At 34.7% G+C, this 19,558-nt stretch overlaps 1 protein-coding gene across 2 annotated transcripts in view; it reads left to right on the forward strand.

Moving 5' to 3' along the window:
- The window catches only part of CALCRL (calcitonin receptor like receptor), a 124,457-nt gene that overhangs the window by 12,059 nt on the left and 92,840 nt on the right, over positions 1 to 19,558 (forward strand). Inside the window, exon 2 of one of the 2 annotated variants that reach the window (XM_061433318.1) lies at positions 12,120 to 12,187. The exons of the other annotated variant lie outside the window; for it this stretch is intronic. The gene's annotated coding sequence lies outside the window, so the exon portion shown is untranslated. The remainder of the gene's footprint in view (positions 1 to 12,119; positions 12,188 to 19,558) is intronic. 2 annotated transcript variants of the gene reach the window in all.

Consider the following 19,558-nt stretch of genomic DNA (forward strand, 5'->3'; position numbering starts at 1 on the left):
CAGATATGACTGAATGGGGGACATTAAAGAGATATGACATGATATAAAGTTTCCACATTTTAAGAAAAAAGAACATACCCATAGGACCTTCCCAAATTGCTCTTCCTCTTATCAAGTTAAAATATGTTCTCACTGAAATATATTTTATTTGGGGAAATTTCTGTTCACACCAGAATTTAATCTGGTCAGAGGATAGCTGTGGTTTAACTCAGTGACTGTGCCATTATTGCTATTAAGGGTGCTATTATAATAGCATGCTTAAACAGCATGATCTTCAGTTTTGCAAGCATCCATGATATGCCAGGCCCTATGTTAGAGGTTAAAGGTGAGCAAGACAAGACCCAGGGTCTGGACAACATCAGCTCCGCCTCAGCACAGTGTAAGACAGCACTGACTGAAGAACCTATTAACTCTTAATCTATACTGCTGGCTGTCACTCCATTTTTCATCTTGTCCCAAGATCAGGACGGATGCTTTAACTAGGCTGTTTTCTAAAATGATAAAAGCTGATGAGTCAGATATTTTCTGACATATATCTATGAGTCAGACTTATATAATTCTGACTCTGCATATATTCATTATATTTAAGAAACCTTGGATTATAGATTAGAAGAAAAAAACCCTGAAATAAGGGATAATCTAATGGATTCTTCTCGGCTCACAATTGTATGTGTTTTGATATTCTGAAATATTTTCTTACTGCTCTGATGTAACTTTGGCATTTTAAATTTTAACAGAAAGGTTTCTTTGCATCTAAATCCACCCAAACTATCATGGTTGTGTAACAGAAATTGTTCATTTTTTTAGGCTAAAAAGAATGTGGTTAAAGAAAGTGATATCATTAAGAATAAAGCTTTGAAGAATGTATGGGCTCATTAATTTGATTAGGAAGTTCTTCAAATGAGATATAAACAAGATTTAAGGTCTAGAGCAAACTGGCAAGGGTGAAATCCATAAAATAATTTTCCTAAATATTGTTTAATATTTTAATTAATTGAATTCTTCACATGAATTAACTTCCTTAATTATACAGTTTCCAAAAGGATTTCCCATACTGCGTTCCATGTTATCAGTTCAAAATTGATTAGAATTCTTACTCTTTTGATAATAAAATTAATATTTTTCCATATTTAATGAAGCAGATTCCATCCTACTTCTTTCAAAATAAATATACCAAAATCAAAGAGCTTGTACTAGAGTTTTTGTGAAAGTCAAACATCCAAAAATTCACTATTGTGTAAATTTTCAGATTAACCCTGAAAGCTCACAGTTCACAAAATTCTCAACTGTCTCAAGTCTGGTACCATAAAAGATTATGTATTTAAGGCTACAAAATCTCAATTTTCTCAGTTATAGTACCATACAGACCATAAAAGACTACATGTTCAAACCTTTCAATGTTGCGTGTAGTTTCTGATGCTAGAAGCCAGAATAAGATAAATAAATTTAGTTTATGGGATCCAAACTTAGAAGCAGGAGATTCCAGCTCAGTGTGTCCTCAGAGGATTTCATTAAGTGTAACTATGATGTAGGTCTTGAAATAGCATGTGCTCTTAAAAAAAAAAGTTAGATTTTTACACTGAGACAACACCCTGCTCCTAATTACTCAAAACCATTAAATCATTTTTCCCACACACTTGTCCTTTTTTATTCCACACATAGTTGCATAATTTTATTATCATGTGAGGGAAATAGTCTGTAAATGCAATATGTAAGCTTTTCTGTCTGGAGAGCTATCACAGTATATCAATTTCAATTTGAATAACTCTTTGGAATTAACATTTGTGGTAAAAAAACAAAGATCAGGGACTTCCCTGGCAGTCCAGGGGTTAAGACACTGTACTTTCAATGTAGGGGCACAGATTCAATCACTGGCTGGGGAACTAAGATCCTGAAAGCCACATAGTGTGGCCAATAAATAAAACAAAGATCATTGTGTATCATATTACTTTATTGATATAAAATTATAATAAAAATTAATGAAGGAATACTTATTTAAATGAATTAATTGAGTAACTTTCTATTAATGTTTATTATGTCTCCTTTTCTCTACTCTTCATCACTTATGCATCATTATAGCACCAGAATATGAAAACAAAACAAAACACTAATTGTTCTTACTTGTGGGCCTATAGTTCCTAGAGTCTGTATTTTAGTAGCTCTTCTTTCTTTGATTGAGTCCTTTACCTCCAAACAAGTTGATTTCTTTGCTAGTACTTCTGATATCAACTGGTGTAAGTTTAAGGGAAGGTCAACACATTATTTAAGATAAGATTAAATTTTATCTGAGTTTCTTTTATGGAGCATAGAACACTTTTCCCTCAGATATCCATATGCCTAAGTCTGTCTCTTCCCTGTAGTCTTTGCTCAGATAAAAGCTGTTCTTTGGGGCTTAAGCTAATCATTGTTTAAAATAAACCTACACCTATACCTACACCCCTTCCCCAGTGGCTCAGATGGTAAAGAATCTGCTTACAATATAGGAGACTGGGATTCAATCCCTCTGTCTGGAAGATCCCCTGGAGGAGGGCAAGGCAACTCATTCCAGTATTTCTGCCTGAAGAATCCCACGGACACTGGAGCCTGTGGGCTACAATCCATGGGTTCCCAAAGAGTTGGACAGGAGTGAGTGACTGACACTACAACACTGCTCACCACTACAACCCTATTGCTCATCTTTACCTGTTTTAGCATGCCCTTGCTTTTTTACTATAAAGTCAATCATCTGGCCAAACCATCTATTATAATTTACATATTTTCTGTTATTATTTATGTTCTGTCCATGACACTAAGCCCTAAGCTCTACAAGTACTGCACTTCTATTTTTTTCTTCCCCTCTGACACCTAGCACCTAGATAAGTGTCTACATTAGTAGGTGCTTAAAAACTGTTGAATAAATGATTAAATGAATCAATGTTTCTTTCTACCAGTTTCCACAGAAAACTGGATAGTGACTCTGTGATTTTGTGTGCAGTACACAACAGGTATCAGAGCTGAAATTCTGAAGACGTTAGTCACTACCTATTGCCAAAGAGAAAATATTCAGAAACTAATTACTGTCTTATTATTCTTAGGTCAACCTAATATTTACCCCTTTACTGTCATTATAAAGACAGATAAATGAATAAAGATGCTTTCGGTAATGTATTTACTGTTCAGGTTTCACTGAATTCCAAGGCGTGACCTTTCAAACTGGGGTAAATGAGAAGGCTGCTCAGTGTTTTAATACAGAATGTTGAAGCATTTCCCTAATTGGCCAAACAATGGCTGAAATTGGCAGAATTTCTTGTTGAAACTGGCAGACTTGCCCACTGTTGCCTCCCAACAAAAGTCTTCCTCCATTGCTTGTTGCCTTTTTGGACAATAGCACTAAAATGTCTATAGAAGGAGAAAAAGAACACTTAGTGGTGAAATTGAAAGAAAGTAAATTAATCTCATAAAAAAGCATATAGGGTAGAATACAAATCCTGTTTGATTGTCAAAAAATTACACATCTCTATAATAATTGATGAGTTACATATTTCTATATCTGTAATTTCTCAAGCTTTTAAGTATTGATTTATAAATATTTAAAGATAATTCTAAAAAGAGTGCCAAGTGTCAGTGCCCTTTCATCATTGTATAGTTCTGCAAGTTTTCTAAACTTAAAGCCAAAGGACTATTTTATAAATTAAAAAATATAATTGTCACGAAATAGAATCATGATTTGTTTGAAAGCTCATGATAAATTTTCACAAAATATATCTTCCTAAGTCATAAATTTTAACAATTCCTTTCTATTTAGATTCTCCAAAGGTTTATGTCCATAGTACGCAGAAAAAAAAAGTATGTGTATATATACACATTTTATATGAATGTGTCAAGGCCGTGACTTCCCTGGTGGTTCAGATGGTAAAGAATCTACTTATGATGCAGGAGGCCTGAGTTCGATTCCTGGGGCAGGAAGATCCTCTGGAGAAGGAAATGGCAACCGACTCCAGTATTCTTGCCTGAGAAATTCTATGAATAGAGGAGCCTGGTGGGTTACAGTCCATGGGGTCACAAAGAGTCAGATATGACTGAACGACTAACACTATTTACACTTGTCAAGGCTGTAATTTTACTGTTCTTCAACATATCTTGTATGACTGGATTTTAAACCGCGTACTAGTTTGTATGAAACAACTCTATGTACTCAAAGGAGTATTGCTCAAAACATAAAAGTAAGCTATGAAATGGGTTCTTTAAGTCTTTTTGAAATTTCTAACTTTTGTTGTTGTTCAGTCACTCAGTTATATCTGACTCTTTGTGACCCCAGGGACTGCAGCATTCCAGGCTTCCCTGTCCTTTACTATTTCCTGGAGTTTGCTTAAACTCACAGCTATTAAGTCAATGATATCATCCAGCCGTCTCATCCTCTGTTGTCCCCTTCTCCTGCCTTCAATCTTTCTCAGCTTCAAGGTCTTTTCCAATGAGTCAGCCCTTCGCATTAGGTAGCCAAAATATTGGAGCTTCAACATCAATCCTTCCAATGAATGTTGTGTTAGTAGCTCTGTTGTGTCCAGCTCTTTGTGACCCCATGGACTATATACAGCCTGCTAGGCTCCTCTGTCCATGGGATTCTCCAGGCAAAACTACTGGAGTAGGTGGCCATTCCCTTCACCAGCGACTCTTCCCAACCCAAAGATTGAACCCAGGTATTCTGCATTGCAAGCAGATTCTTTACCATCTAAGCCACCAGGAAAGCCTCCTCCAATGAATATTCAGGGTTGATTTCATTTAGGGTTGACTTGTTTGATCTCCTTGTTGTCCAAGGGACTCTCAAGACTCCACTCCACCACCATGGTTGGAAGGCATCAGTTCTTCAGTGCTCTGCCTTTATTGTCCAGCTCTCATATCCATACATGACTACTGGAAAAACCATAGCTTTGACTAGATGGATCTTCATCAGCAAAGTAATTTCTCTGCTTTTTAAAATGCTATCTAGGTTTGTCATAGCTTTTCTTCCAAGGAGCAAGCATCTTTCTGGCTTTAATGCAGTGTTACCAAAGGGATTTCCCAGGTGGTGCAGAGGTAAAGAATCCACTTGCCAATGCAGGAGGCACAAGAGACTTGGGTTCCATCCCTCAGTCAGGAGGATCCTCTGGAGAAGAAAATGGCAACTCGCTCCTGTTTTCTTGCCTGGGAAGTCCTATGGACAGAGGAAACTGGTGGGCTACAGTCCACGGGGTTGCAAAGAGGCAGTCACAACTGAGCATACAAACACCAACTTATAACAAAGTTACTATTATAAAGCATAAATAATAATAATGGCCTAACAAAAATTGTATTTTGTTTTAGAATTATTCTATATTCATTCTGATATGTTTATATATATATGTGTGTATATATGTTTACATATATATGATATGTTTACATATAATGTGGTCTCCTGCATGACAGGCAGATTCTTTACCGTCTGAGCCATGAGGGAAGCCCCATATATAATGTGACAATCCAATATTCTACAATATATTTTCTTTTTCCAAAGTAGCTTAAAATAAACAATAATAATAATAAAAGCTGAAACCAAAAATAATTTTTAAAAGACCAAAATGTGACAATTTACTAATCAAGAAGGGCTTGATGAAATGGTAGAAAGGGCAGTTAAACTTTACATAATAATAGAATAATAATAGAATTTTCAGTTCAGGTACTTGGCACATAAAATTGGAGTGCAAAAATAAGTGATTTCTCACAGTGAGCAGAGACACCACACTTTCTCAAGCTAGAATCATGCCCTACAATGAAAAATGGGTACTCCCAGTAGTCCTGTTCAGCAAAAGGCAATGCCAAAATATTTGTTTACTCTCATTTAGATTCAGCAGAGGTACCATGTATTCCTGAGACCCTTTTCTAATAAAGTGCTGCTTGTAGAATGAAAAAGCTGTTTTGAAGCCTGAATAGTTGTCCAATACTAAATTAAGTCTAAAAAAATTGCTATCAACTTAAAATAATTTCTCCAATTATTATTATTGACTCTTTATTGCATACTGGATTTAAGGATACAGGCCAAAAATTCATTTTCAGTTTTAGCAGTTCTTCAGCTCTTACATATGCTGGATCTCCTTGACTCTGTTAAGTGTCTCTTTTCTAGAGGCATAGCTTGCTAACCTACAGCATGGAATATGACTGTAAATCAGTTTGGTAATCCACGATGTTTCCCACAAGCAAATGTTACTAGCAATCCTTTAATTATTTCTATTTTAATTCCTCTTACTAGGTCCTCACCTCACTTGTTTCTAAAGAAGTGGATGTGCTCTCCTTGTTTACATGGATCATATTTTTAAATTGTATATATTTAAACATATAATTTAAAAAGTACACAAACCCTAAACTTTTATTCCTTGAAGTAAAACCAGGTCAGATCTGGTCACAGCATCTGGGCAAATGGCAAGGTGAAAGCTTTTGAGATTCAACCAGAAGTTGATGAAACAATAAATGAAAGAAACAAGATCAGAGTTAGGAACTACTCAGGAGAACAGAAAAGATTCAGAAAAATTCTCATCTAGAGACCAAATATCTATATCTATCTATCTATCTATCTATATATCTGTAAAAATGTAATTAACTTAGGTATCATTGCTTACTGAGTCAAAAAAGTGATATAAAGCCAGAGTGAGGGGTGTGATTTGTCAGTAAAAGAAAGCAGAAAAAGAGAAGGGGAGTAAACAGAATAAAGAGAGGAAAAGAGAGAGAAGATAAAACGAGAGGCTCTAAAAGAAGATAAATTGGTTTGATAAGACATATTATTTGCCAGAAAGTTTAGGAAATAAAAATCCAGCACTGAACTGCATCAATTAAGAGGTGGAGATACTCTGGATACATGACCGTGGACAAAAATTTAGTATGCAAATCCTTCTAGCTGTTTGGTATAATATGTTGGATAGGAAAATTTAACTGCCTTTTTGTTTGAAGAATGGGATTGAGTGTTAAGCTCTTACTCCTCTGATAAGAGGTGACAGGTATTCATGAAGAAGTTGTGAGAAGCAAATACCACTCCCCAGTGGTAATCATGTTCTAAAAGTTGGGCCTAATTGTTCAGGATTCTACTTTTTAAAAGTGAAGGGTTCATAGAGTCTGACCCACTGGGACATCTTAGTCTGTCTAGGATAGCTTCTCAAAAGGCAGCCCAGAAATTCAGCTCCCTTGCCCAGAGAATCCCAGGGATGGGGGAGCCTGGTGGTCTGCCGTCTCTGGGGTTGCACAGAGTCGGACACGACTGAAGCAACTTAGCAGCAGCATCAGCAATCATACCATGTTTAAAACAGCAGACCTGGTTTGGTTAACTGCGCATCTCTCAGCTCATTCCAAGTCTACCAAATCAATCTGAGGTGGCTCAACATACAGAGGAAGGTGATGCTGAAATGAGTCCTGCATGCTCTGAAAACTGCTTTCTCTTTACTTTGGATTTTGTGAGAATAAGAAATGATAATATGATTGAGTGCAAATTTATAATAAAATTAGGGTGAACAAGGCATGTGTTTAAATCAAGTGATTCTCTAACCAATGAAAGAATAAGTATAAATTCACACTGCACTACACATATATAACAAGATACTTATTGCTTTCCCTTCTCATTCTTGCTTAGAGAATTATTAGTTTTGTGATTTGAGGTACACATTTTCCATGTCTGAATCATTATAACTTAAAAGTCTTAGAAACTTAGTAATAATCCAAAGTACAACTTTACTCATCCTTCCTTTTTTCACTAGCCTCAAGGGGTAGTATACACACACACAAATACAAATATACACACAGATTCACAGGTTGTTCATCATTGGTCTTTCAAAATTCTCCCATATAGCTAAGAAACTAACCTAAAGTCAAAGAGAATTCTTTGACACTCCTAAATCACATTTGTAAAATTTACAAAGTGTTTAAATTGTGCATATATTATGACTTAGCTATTACATCTTAAAAGGGGTCTGATCTCAACAATATTCTGACAAAAGGAAGTAAACTTTAAAATTGATCAGTGCTGTGTGATCTCCCACCCTACCTCCAAGACCTATCTGAAATACATTGCATTTTTATATATTCTGATCCACAGATCTATAACAAGTTCTTGATTCCATAGTAAGGAATCACACTCTGCACATTGTCCTATAAAACCTTTTTATATTTTAAATTTTTCATGCATATAAAAGATTATTAAAATGCACTGTTTAAATAAATAAATTCCTGTATACCCAGAACCCATCCTGTCCATCATATTTGTCACTAATTAAGTCACATGTGTGTGCCCAGAAGTTAGCCATTAGCCTAAACTTGTACGAGTCATTCTCTTGCTTTACTTTATGGCTTGACCATAATCATCTGTATTTCTAAGCAATGTATTATTTAGTTCTGTGTTTTTAGTTTTACTTTTATGAGAGTGGAATCCTTCTGAATATAGTCTTTGGAGACTTGCTTCTCATTCAGCATTATGTTCTGAAGATGCATCTGTATTAATGTGTGTAATTGTGGTTCTTTTCACTGGTACAGTGTTCCTTGGTATGAATGCACAATGCATTTATCTTTTTTCTGCTGACAACATTTGGATTGCTTCTACAATTTTGCTATTACAAACAGTGAGGCAATGAACATTTTTTAACATATTTCCTTGGTACACATGTCTGAATTTCTTTAGGGAATACATTTATGAGTAGGATTTAAGGATCCTAGAAGGCAATGGCACCCCACTCCAGCACTCTTGCCTGGAAAATCCCATGGATGGAGGAGCCTGGTGGGCCGCAGTCCATGGGGTCGCTAAGAGTTGGACAAAACTCAGCGACTTCCTTTCACTTTTCACTTTCCTGCATTGGAGAAGGAAATGGCAACCCACTCTAGTGTTCTTGCCTGGAGAATCCCAGGGACCGGGGAGCCTCGTGGGCTGCCGTCAATGGGGTCGCACAGAGTCGGACACGACTGAAGTGACTTAGCAGCAGCAGCAGCAGCAATTCTTACACCAATTTATTCTCCCAGCCATGTGTGAGGTTCCCATTGCATCACATCCTTTCCAATACTTTGTGTTAATGTCAAACTTTTTTAAATTTTTGCCAGCTTAGTGGGAGTAACATAGTATCTCATTGTGGTTTTAATTTTCATTGCCCTAATTATGAATCACAGCAAATTTGCATGTAAAACAAATTAAAATTTTCCTCCAAAACATTTGTTTCTAATTGGGTAGCAGTGACTGGATGTAGAATTATGGTAAAACCACTTGTTGCTTATATGTTTTTGAGAAAAGGACTTTTTGGTTAGGGGATCCAGGGAAAGTTTTATTGCTTTAAAGCTGGGTATGGATGAGCGGCATTTCTCATCATGACTAAGAACATAGATTAATAATACCTAGAATCATACTTCCAAATTTCCATTCCTTTAATTCAAAAATCCCATCAAATACATATCTTCTTTAAAAATAGGAGGTAAGGGAATAATTCCATTCAGATGTGTGTGTGCTTTTTAGAAAAAAGACTTTATTTTTCAGAGCTGTTTTAGATTCCTATAAAAGCTGAGTAGAAGATAAAAGATTTTCCACCTAACCCTCTTCCTACCCCCTCCTCTATTACTCATATCCCCCATGAAAGTTATACATTTGTTAGAATCAATTAACCTATATTGGCAGATCATACCCACTCAAAATCCTGTGCTCTGTGACACCTAGAGAGGTGGGATGGGGTAGGAGGTGGGAGGGAGATTAAAAAAGGAAGGGACATTTGTATACCTACTGGTGATTCATGTTGATGTATGGCAGAAAGCAGAACAATATTGTAAAGCAATTATCCTCCAATCAGAAATAAATAATTTTTAAAAAATACTGTATGATTCACTGTTGATGTTATGCATTCTATGAATTATAACAAATATATCAGGACATGTATTATGTGGTTTTTTTAAATAATCTTTTAACTGTTTTAAATCATTCATGGTGCTTACAAGTCTCGGAAAGAGGTCATATCTCTCTTTCTACTGTTGTAAAATTACTTAAACATAAAGTTATCCTAGAAGGCACTGCAGTTTGTGTCTTCATGTAATTCCTCATTTTGGAAACCACTTGATTGCCTTTGTACCCATTGGCTGAATTTAACTAATATATTTCTTCAAGTTTCTGATTTCCTCTTAATAAATACACTTAGGTTTGTGTATTTGTTCTTTTAACTTCATTGTTGTGCTTCACCATGGCAACAGTACTTCAAGAAGGTTTATCCAACATTCTTATGTAATTCATTTATTTACTGTGTTTCTAAGGTTTAGTTGATTTTTATTTCATTGTCTAAACATTTCAGTCTGGTGCTGCTTGCACAAGATTAACTTTCTTTTGAATTTTCTAGGTATCTTTATCATTTTAATTAAGGCTTTATAATATTTTCTTTGTATTTTTTGGTACAGCAGATGCTGATATTTTCAGAGGAAAGTGGAATACCATGTTGACATATACATTATATTTTATTAATATATGCAATATGTTCACTAACCAAAATGATCTCATCAATATATTCACTGGTAGTCCGAAGTAATTGTTGACATTTTTGATTTCTACTAAAGCTTATCACCAAAAGGATGGAAATATTCTTTCACAGCATTTTCAGTTGGGGTTAAAAATGAAATGTCTAGAACCATGCAGAAAAAAAGAAACAACAAAACCCAATGGTCATGTCTATTTCTAGTGGTATTTTCTAGCAAGTTGGGAAAGTACGCAAAATAAACTTCAACTTTGAACCTTGTGAATTCCATATGAATGCCAGTAAAGTCTGAGACTGACAAGACTTTTTGTTATTTTTTCCAAAATAGCTAGTAGAAACTCCAAATTTTAACTATATGCAGAGTGTCTGTTTATGTAAAACTACACATCTCTTTAATATGGTCACTATCCTAATGACAATATATGCTAGACCATTTATAATATATTATAAATTATTAAAGTATGTGAGGGTATAAAATTTACAAACTAATGCAAATTTTTTTATTTATATAAAATATTTTATTACAGAGATTGCTTTTAACATAAGCTTCTTATGCTTTTGGGTTTTCATGCAAGGATCCCTAATGACTTCATGAAAATCCTTTACAATAATTCAGAAATTATTGTTGGAAGTAGCAGCAAATTGATGATTCATAAGAACAAGTTTATTTTAAAAAAACCCCTCTCAATATAAATTAATGGAGATAAAAATTTGCAAATGCAAATTTGACATCTTAAAGTACTATAAGTTCAAACAAGTAAGTAAGTAAGTAAGTGTTAGTTGCCCAGTCATGCCTGACTCTTTGCAACCCCATGGACTGCAGCCCACCAGGCTCTTCTGTCCATGAGATTTTCCAGGCAAGGATACTGCAGTGGGTTGCCATTTCCTTCTCCAGGGGATCTTCCCGACCCAGGGATCAAACCTGGGTCTCCTGCACTGCAGGCAGATTCTTTACTGACTGAGCTACAAGGGGAGCCCAATAGTACTTTAAAGTATTTAAAGAAGTTCAAATAGTACTGTGTAAATGCAAATCAAGGTATATCTTGCCTTAAACATTATTTTGAGTCTGAAAAGAGACATGTAAACTACATTTATATATGTTAACTCTTAGTTTGGTAGTGGATGAGTCTCACTTGTTAGTAATACCCTGTATTTAAGGAGGGCTAAATCTCATTACTGACATGGTCTAGTCTCTAGCTTCCTCTGACAAGATCTGTGTCACTCTTTCCCCCTGATTCATTTCAGTTTGATCATGTTGGCTTTTTTTATATGCTTGAACTAGTCATGTCATTCCATTTTCAGAATCATTGACCAAGCTACCCTTTCCTCCAGGAACAACTTTTCTCCTGAACATTTGAGGACATCCACTTCTTCCTAGTGCTAAGATCTTGAACAACAGGCACCATCCTCCATGTGCGTGTGCCTTAAAATCCTCATTCTTAACAAATGAAGTCCAAGAACAAAGTTCTTGATTACTTTCAGGTTAAAATGGTGGCAACCTAAATTACCTGAAACAATACCTTCCAGCTTCCCATTAAAATAGATGTTTGTGATTTTCAGAAAGCACACTAGTATATAACTTTAAGTTATGTAAAATTCCACTATCCACTAATATTATCACCAAATTCACAAGAATGTTCTCTTGTCATCTAGGGTCCTACGATGATACACCAACCATTTGTGCTACCACCAGTCAAAACTATGGATGGCCCCACCTTCAGGTACTGCATATGAATATATTACAAAAGGACACTCACGCCTTAATGAAACTAACATGTTAGATTTACAGTGATATTGAGGACAATATGAATATGTTAATAATCATAAGAACGATTTCACAGAATGATACATAATATAACTCCAAATAACTTCTGAATAAAGGAAAACTTTTAAAGGCAATCTAACAAACTGCTAATAAAGATGGATTTATGGGCATCTGTCAAACTTACAGTCATTTCCTTGGGACCTTTGGGTATGAACTTATCCCACATGTTTTTGTTCCCTTGGCCAGAGGACTAGGAATGTTAAATTAATACAAATGGCTCTTATAAGATTTATTAATATCCTTAATTTGATAGTATTAGCCACAAACATCACACAAAAACACAAACACACACAAATATATAACGTCTATGGTTACTCTTGTTTTAACTATAAATAAATAAATATATATATATATATATATATATTAAACAGGAGAAGGCAATGGCACCCCACTCCAGTACTCTTGCCTGGAAAATCCCATGGATGGAGGAGCCTGGTGGGCTGCAGTCCATGGGGTCGCTAGAAGTCAGAGAGGACTGAACAATTTCACTTTCACTTTTCATGCATTGGAGAAGGAAATGGCAACCCACTCCCGTGTTCTTGTCTGGAGAACGCCAGGGATGGGGACGCCTGGTGGGCTGCCGTCTCTGGGGTCACACAGAGTCGGACACGACTGAAGCAACTTAGCATCAGCAGCAGCATATATATATATAACAAATTATGTTTCATGTATAAAGTAATAGGGCTAGGTTGCTCTTTTGAACTAAATTCCTTTCCTCTGTAAAGTTCTTTGTTTTCTGATTCACATAATCACTGTTATATTCTTACAAATGGCTATAAACCTTTCCCATAATTGGAATGTAAAAGGATATCATTTATAAATAAGGGAACAGGAAAATGGTGGTTAGCTGAATTAAAGATTTAAGTTGCCTGAGCTACTATTTTTAGAACTCCCGGGCAAAGCAGTTTCAACTTCAATCATGGGCATTAATTTCAAGTTTCAGGGCACTGTTGCTTCCTAAAAGATTACTGTTGAGACAGATATCTCTTCTTATTTATATTTAGCACTGTAGTTCCATACCAGATAAAATATTAATTATGTGATTATTATTATACCTCACATCCTCCTTCCTGACAAAATTAAAGTAGCTTTCCTGTCCTCACTTATTTTTAGACTGCGAAGTATTTAACAATTCAGTAATGCATCATCTCAATAAACTATAATAGCATTAATGAAAAATAAAGGCTAGTGAATTATTTTATCTTAAATTCAAAGCTGAGTGAATTAATTCCTTACTCTAACTTTAAATTCCCAAGTCATTTTGTTGGACCAAAAATAGCCCCTCTATAATTATTCTTTGTCCTACAGCGTGTCTTTGGGAACTCATCATTGTTGTTCTATCCTTTTATGTGTCAGCTTCCTTTGCACATTGAATCTCATATGACTCACTGTTCCTTAGAGCATGGTGTGAATGCTTGAAATGCCTACTTATAACTGACAGTTGACTTTTTTCTTCCTGAACTTTTTTATGTGAAGTGGTGCCAGATCAATTTTTTAAAGCCCCAATTTTGCTTATTGAAGACATGTAAGAAAGAGCATAAAATGAAAGAAGATTCACTTACTGGGCAAAAACTGACTTTAACTTCCACTATCTGTGAGTACCAGTCATCCTCATATGGAAGTTAAGAGGATTACCCATTCTTTTCTGTCTTTCCAACTTATAAATTCTAACATATATTGGCTAGTTTGAAGGAGATAATTTGGAAATGACTTGAAAATGAAAGATCTGAATTTAAACTGCATTCTCTTCATTAAATTGATCTCTGACTTGCAGTGTATTGGTGAGATTTTTTTGTGAAACACAAATAGCCCTGATAGTAATTTTTAAACTTTTATTTCTAGCATGGAGAGTTTAAGGTGAATATGTATTTAAATTCTAGCAAGAAAGAGTTTGAAAAAATGATCTCTGGAAAGATTAAAAAATATAACTGAGAATCAGTTTGCTATCATATTAGTTTGACTCACATGCAGTTTAACTTTAGCCTAATACAAGAAGCCCAGAAATGAGACTTAAGATAAAAAACTCCTAGTCTTAGCTCATCTGCCTCTGCTATGGGATATGAGGCAAATCACCAAACATTCCTGAACTCCCAACTTCTAAATCTATAATATGAACAGGTTATACTGTGAGACATCCAGGTCCATTTCAGCTCTGAAATTCTGGGTCCTCTAACTGTAATCACTCGGAATTACAGACAGGAGCTGGAAATAAAATATCATTTGAAGTTCTTTGTAATAAATAATGTGATTTGTAATAGCTCAATTCTTCTAACTCCAAATATTGTTTCATTTCTTTATTTACATAATCATTCAGTAGACTCTGAAACTTGACAAATAGGTAAAAGGTAAGAAAGAGGAAAAAAACAAGAATGTCTCTGGCTAGGCTGAATTTTGGCAACAGAAGGATCCATTTCTATTAATCACTAAAATTGTATATTCTTACTGAAAGTTCTCTTTGACTGCATGGTAGTAAAAATATTAACTTTTAAATTTATAATAATTTAATAGATCCATTTTCATATTTAAATCTTAAACCAATTGAAACTGAATCTCACATACAAATTTTTTCCCAAAACTGATGGACAGTTGTAGCAATGCTTTTTATCAAATAATGCATCCATTCTATTACTGATTTAAAACATAATTAAATTGTTCTATTTGCTAAGTGATATTAACAAACTGGTTTGGATTCTAGGGTCTATTTGTCTAATCATTGTTGTTTAACTGACCTTTAAAATTATTCATTACCTTGATTGCATTACATTTATACATCATTTGGGGGAAAATTAAGCATCTCTATACATTTTAGTTTTATATACATTAATAAAAATGTCTCTTTAATAGAAATAATTTTATGTCCATGAAATAATTATATACCTTCTTCAACGGCTCTTCAGGCAGGAGTAATGCCTGGTTCTTAACGATCAGAGTGTACTTTTACACAGAACAATGTGAAGGTTTTCTTAGCAAATATTATGAATACGTCAGAGAATCAAGAGAGAGTCAGGTTGATTAGAACAATGAGAACCAAATTAAGGTAAATTTACAAAAAAAAAAAAAAGTATTGATATTCCACTAAACTAATGAAACAAATTATAGGACTTTAACTCAAATAAGACACTTTCAGGACCCTGGATTTAATTTTGTACTTATGATCTGGTGGTTTTTTAAAGAGCAAATTTATAAGCACATTGATTTTCTCTAATCCAAGACCATAGCATATAAATCCCCAAATTGTCAGTGATTTGGTTACTACATCTTACACAAGGAGCAAAGGAGACACTGGTGTGTAATTCGAGAGGCTGGCCACTGAGGGCTGGTCCATTGTGGAGCATATCTCTCCTAGCTAAGCTTTTGACTTTGCATTTCACATAAATATATTGGAGTTTGGTCTCCCTATCTGTAAAAATAGGAGATTAAATCTGAGACGAAAAAAAAAAAGAGAGAAAGTTGCTCAAATAAAAATAAACTCTAAGATTCTCCTTAATTCTAACTCTTCTTGGTCACTTTGGCTCTTGGCTTAATCATCATCTCCAAAGGGTACATTTTACATTCTACTTTTGTCCTTTAATTTGTTATGTCTGTCTTTCTTGTCCCTGAGCTACATTAAATAAGCATTTGTAAAGAGCTATTTTAAACCTCTGTGTATTACACCTTATAGTGCCTGTAAACTCAGCTAAGTGTATTACAAATTGTATTAGAATGTTCCCCCCAAATTATATATTTAGTGATTAAATTACTCATGTAGATCAACTTCATGCATAATTGTCTTACCATTCCTTGAAAAATGAATAGCACGCTGTCTTATTGCTCAGAGTTAAAAACAGGTAAACTAGGGGACATCATTGTTCTAGAAGATGTAATTGATGACCTCTTACAAAGAGTAGGTATAAAAATATATAGCATATATTTTAAGTGTAATTTTTTAAAGAGTTAAAAGATGCAATTTTTTAATAGTTGGAATATCCAAAAAAATACCAGTTCTTATCTTTCTGTATAATTAGCTGTGTTTCCAATAAAAATCGTTCAAATAAAAATTATGGATTCAACAAAATGAGTTTAGCACAACTGACGAGGAACATTTGCTAAATATACTTGTCATTTATGTTAGCTTACATATCTCACATGCAAAATAAAGCATGAACCTAAGTGTAATACACCTCTTCAATAATTCAGTATTGTTCTTGATCCAATGATTTGGGGGTCTCATTTTCAGTGCCAAAAAATCTACAAGTATTCTAAGCTGTAAGAGATTTCCATATTATAATGCGTCCTATAAATGGTGGTATTCTTTGAAAATACACTTCTCTGAAATCTCCTTGTTAGCTTACTTTTAATCATACTCTATTTTAGTGCATAAAGCTGTTCTCTTTTGTATTGATCACGGAAGTAGTTCTTTTTTTGACCTCTATAAAAAATTCCAGACACAGAAATTGTTTTGCATGTAGTAGACTGCATTGAATATTTTCATACAAAATATTCAGGAGAGATCCACATATTAGCAATGTAAATAATTTCAGATCAAGTGGTAGACATCGTCATTTATAAAGATCACTTGGTTTTTCCAATATCTTATCTATTTCCAGCCTCTCCATCTTTCTGGATCCTCTCTCTTCCTCTTTATCACTCATTTCCCTGCTTCCTTTATAGGAGTGAAAATAATACACTTTCTAACATTGATTCATGGAGAGGAGATTTTTCTTTTCATATTTAAGCAAATGCAAATGTTTGTTTTTATGTATCTGCTCTATCATATGTTATTTTTGATGTATTTTACATACAAAAAATAGTTCCTTCAGTAAAAGAAATTCTGGTATCAATGTTAATGGTAATTATGTAATGAATTATGATAACAATCTATTTATAATGACAATTATTTAACATTTAATAGGTAAAAGTAAGTTTTCATTGAAGTTTAGTGGGAACCAAATTATATGCAGACTTACCCGATGGCTCAGTGGACAAAGAATCCACCTGCAATGCGGGAGACACAGGAGAAGAAGCAAGTTCCATCCTTGGATCAGGAATATCCCCTGGAGGAGGGCATGTCAACCGAAAGAGTCACAGAGTCTGAAACCACTGAGCGACTAAGCACAGCACAGTACTTGTTATTTGTAGTGTGGATGCATGCTTCGTTGCTTCAATCGTGTTTGACACTTTATGACCCCATGGACTGTAGCCCACCAGGCTCCTCTGTCCATGGGATTCTCCAGGCAAGAATAATGGAGTGGGTTGCTCTGTCCTCCTCCAGGGAAATTTCCTGACCCAAGAATTGAACCCACAGCTCTGAAGTCTCCTGAATTGGCAGGTGCGTTCTTTACCACTAGTGCCAGCTGGGAAACCCTTTATGTAGTGTAGATACTATAAATTTCATACATTTACCTGTTTATTCCTGTTCACATTTGCTTTACATTAAATTATAATTTGTTTTATTCATTTTTCTGACTACAGTGCTCAGCCTAATAGTTTTCAAATGCACTGCATTTTTATTTTTGGTAAGATTGCATTTTTTTGTTTCATATGTCTTATACTTTAGATCAATGATCTACAAACTGGCTTATGAATATACCTAAGGAGTAGGCAGAAAATGCTTGTTGTATAGACATCGATTTCCAGATCCAAAATTCCTAAGGTCTAAGTTGCCAGCCAGTCACCCTTTCCACTTTTTCTTTCATAGTTTTCCTTTTACTTCTTTACACACACACATATTATTTCACCCTTCTGAGTCTCACTATTAATATTATACAAAGTATTTCTGCAGGGCATAACAATCTCCCAGGCCATAAAAATGAGTACAGAAACAACGGATACACTGATGTTTGCCAAACCTTTTTCGAAAGTACACATGGCCTCTCTACTTTCTTCATCTCATCTGATATATTTCTAACAAAATTTTACTTTGTGTTTAAAATTATGTATCAAATTTTGTAATGAATTTATTATGTTCTGATCTAGAGTATAAAGTCTAGAGGCAAACTCTTTGGTTCAAATCCTGAATCAAATAGTTTTTTTAATCACTTGGTTAAGTTAATAAATCTACTTGTGCTTCAGTTTCCACATAGGTAAACCTGGGATAAACAGTACCTATTATATATATTTTTTAATAATGTGATCATAAAGATTGAAAAGGTAACTGTTACATTTTTATGTATTATAAATTGGTCATCATCTATTATGTATCATTGATGTTTCCAGACTTGGTGGTCACTGTCTATAAGAACTGATAGAAGTTTCTGCAAACGTGAAAGTCTTAGTCACTCAATCATGTCTGACTCTGTGACCCCGTGGACTGTAGCCTTCCTGGCTCCTCTGTCTATGGAACTCTCCAGGCAAGAATACTGGAGTGAATAGCCATTCCTTTCTCCAGGGGATCTTCCTGACCCAGGGATTGAAATCGCATCTCTTGCACTGCAGGCGGAATCTTTACTATTGGAGCCACCAGGAAAGCACGATAGAAGTAGAGGTGGAAATATTTAGTACTTAGATCATGGCTTGGAATTGAGTAAGTCTTGTGTGAGCTACTATCATCATCATCACCATCATTATTATTATTCTAATAAAATTGTAATGGTCAAGCAATTGAGAAAGATTTTGAAATTTCAACCTAGGTATATGTTTTGTTGCATAAAATAGTTTGGTCAGGGAAGACTTCATTGAAAATTTTCCTAGGAAAAGATTAGGAGAAGTTTGCATAGTAACCATGCGAATGCTTCACAGGAAAAGGAAGATGCTGCGAGATGATAGCGTTTAAGTCTCACTTGCTCACTCAGTGACTTGCTTCTTCCTCCCTCCGTCTTCCTTGCTCCACTCCGTCTTTACACGTACTGTTTCTCTCTTATGACGTTTCCTGGTTCTCCTGTAATGTAGTCGCTTAAAAGAATTGGAAAACTAAAAAAACATATTTCAATAGAATAAAATTCTGTAAGCAAAAGGTGGATAGTGGAGTGGAATATGATGTCAAGGAGATTAAGAAATTTCCAGCTGTCAAGAGAACACTCATTTCTCTACAAGTGATTGTGTAGGTATTAAATTGTTCTTGCATTTATATTTCATTGAAAATAATATAGCAGTTATAGTTTAAAATATCAACATTTAAAATGTGCCAAATATTACACTTTGCAAATGATATAGTAACTTAAATGAAGTTTTAAAATTACTTTAGAAATAGCATCAACAGAAAAGTTAGAAGAACACTTGCACTAGATTGACATGTTTAGTTCATCTTTGCATTCCCTTTTCCATGAAAGTACACTTAAAATAAGTTTAC

Source organism: Bos javanicus, chromosome 2, assembly GCF_032452875.1.
Source record: "Bos javanicus breed banteng chromosome 2, ARS-OSU_banteng_1.0, whole genome shotgun sequence".
NCBI classification, from domain to species: Eukaryota; Metazoa; Chordata; class Mammalia; order Artiodactyla; family Bovidae; genus Bos; species Bos javanicus.